Raw genomic sequence first — 2,649 nt, 5'->3', positions numbered from 1 at the left:
TGTGCAAGTATACTTTATGATGTTCAGACAATGTCAAAATTGCCTAATGACACATTATTTTAGAAAGCATGCCAATCATTAAGCAATGAATGACTGTGTTTCTGTTTGGAAGATTAACAAACGTCTGGAGAAAGATTGAACAACTCACCCAACCACAAAGTTAATAAGTGACAGAACTAGGAGGTAAACTCTGGTCTTTTGCCTCAAAGACCTATGTCCTTGCTAGTACAGAACAGGTATTTTATAGCAATGTCTACTTTTGAATCTATTAAAAATACCTCAGTTTCCACCAATGTTACTGAAAAGGATGAGATCTGGGTAAACATAGATTAAAATAAATTCAGCATAAAATTCAGTAGGCTGCTTTATGTATAGAAATTATCTCCTCATCATAGGCCCAATCCACAAAGAAACAACTCTAATAGGTAGACAACTGCATTAATAGACATACTGCAGAAAGAATAGACTAGGAAATAATACCTGCAGAAAATTGCAGCTCGTAGCCTTCACCCATATATCAATTAATGCTTACAAATATACTTACCAGTATATGGACTGAAACACAAGACCAAATTATTCTGGGAAATTAAGCTATAATGTCACAACTTATAGCACTCCAGTACCTATTTTCTGAATAGCTTCTTCATTCGTTTCTCTCCAAATAAGTAAAATAACTGTCCTCATTCCAGAGATGGGTAGAGTAATGAGGATTAAGAGGAGAGGCTAGGATTCCCCATGGATTGGCAAGCCATTCTGAATAACTTTTAGAATTTGATGTAAGTTGAATAGCAAGGCTAATATATCAAGAACACTCCTTTCCACCTGTTCCCATTCCCTGTGTAAAAATCAGCTAGACTACATTAGCTTTCAGAAAAATAATCCCTAAAGGAGTTTCTGCCTCCTAGACAAAGAAGAAGAATTTGGAACGAAACACTGAGTATGGGGAAACAGATAATTTCAAACAATTTGAAAGAGGGAAAAAAAAGGCCTAATTCAAGAAACAGAAATGGTCAAAGTAGTTGTCTCACTAAACTCTCCAACTCACTTTTAAAAAATTAGTCTGAATAAGTCAGAACAATGTAGGTCATGGTTAAGAAATCAAATGGAATCTGGGCTAGGTGTGGTGGCTCATGCCCATAATCCCAGCACTTTGGGAGGCTGAGGTGGGAGGATTGCTTGAGCTCAGGAATTCAAGACCAGCCTGGGCAACACAGCGAGACGCTATCTCTAAAATAAATAAATAAAATAAGAAATCAAATGGAATCTTACAGTGAAATATAGTGATCCCAATCATCAGCGAAGAACAGAATATAGTGCAGGTTCCCTCTGGGGTTTCTCCTCAGGACGCGGTAGGCCCTAGATACTCCTTTGATCTTTAATCAGTCTTCTTCTAGCACTTCCTTCCCATGGTGCCCAGTGCCTGGCAACCCCACTCTGTCCTGGGAGGCAGAATTCAATGGGATTCAAATTGCCTCACAGAATACCAGAAGCTATTCTTCTTTACTAATTGTAACTTTGTACCCCTTGACCAACCTTTCTTCATCCCCCCTCTCCCCTACCCTCCCCAGTGTCTGGTAACCACTGTTCTATTTTCTACTTCTATGAGATCTTTGTGATGGATATGCTAATTCCTCAGATTTGATCGTTATACAATGTATACATGTATTGAAACATCACATTGTATCCTATAAATATGTACAATTATTATGTGTCAATTACAAATAGAAACAATAAAAGTAACATAAAATAGTGACATAAAGCCTAGCTGATAGGGCCAGTCCCCTTACCCCTGACACACTTTGCAATGACAATGACCTAGTAGTCATTATCCAGCTAATATATTACCTCATAAATTCTTTTCCTGCTTTAGCCCAAAGGAGTGTTGTTAATAGGGAAATGTCAGACAATGAGATTGACTTTGTTGGGTTACTAAGATGCAGTTTAAATAGTGAAAGCCAATAACTATCTAGTTAAGAATCCCTCCTGCATTTTAAAGTTAGATTACTGACTAGAAGGGCTTCTAAAACTTTACCAAAAAGCAAAGAAAGCACTTTTGTTGAAAAAGTGATGACACTTTTCAAACTCTGGCTTCTTTTTTGGCCCAGGTTTCAAGGTACTCTTGAAATGTCAAACACTGAAATGTCAGGAAAGAGACCATCCACAAAATCCTAAGGAGGACTGGATATAAGAGGAATTTGAAAAGCCAAAAGTAAACAAAACAAACTAAATTCCCTACAGGCTCTCTGTATTAGGCCCATTCTTGCATTTCTTTTTTTTTTATATACTTTAAGTTCTAGGGTACATGTGCATAGCGTGCAGGTTTGTTACATATGTATACTTGTGCCATGCTGGTGTGCTGCACCCATCAACTCGTCAGCACCCATCAATTCATCATTTATATCAGGTATAACTCCCAGTGAAATCCCTCCCCCCTCCCCCCTCCCCATGATAGGCCCCAGTGTGTGATGTTCCCCTTCCCGAGTCCAAGTGAGCTCATTGTTCAGTTCCCACCTATGAGTGAGAAAATGAGGTGTTTGGTTTTGTTCTTGCCATAGTTTGCTGAGAATGATGGTTTCCAGCTGCATCCATGTCCCTACAAAGGACACAAACTCATCCTTTTCTATGGCTGCATAGTATTCCATGGTGTAT

Source organism: Piliocolobus tephrosceles, chromosome 12 (assembly GCF_002776525.5).
Source record: "Piliocolobus tephrosceles isolate RC106 chromosome 12, ASM277652v3, whole genome shotgun sequence".
In the NCBI taxonomy this organism is placed as follows: Eukaryota; Metazoa; Chordata; class Mammalia; order Primates; family Cercopithecidae; genus Piliocolobus; species Piliocolobus tephrosceles.
The sequence above is the reverse complement of the archived record's forward strand: the minus strand, read 5'-3'. Positions refer to the sequence as shown.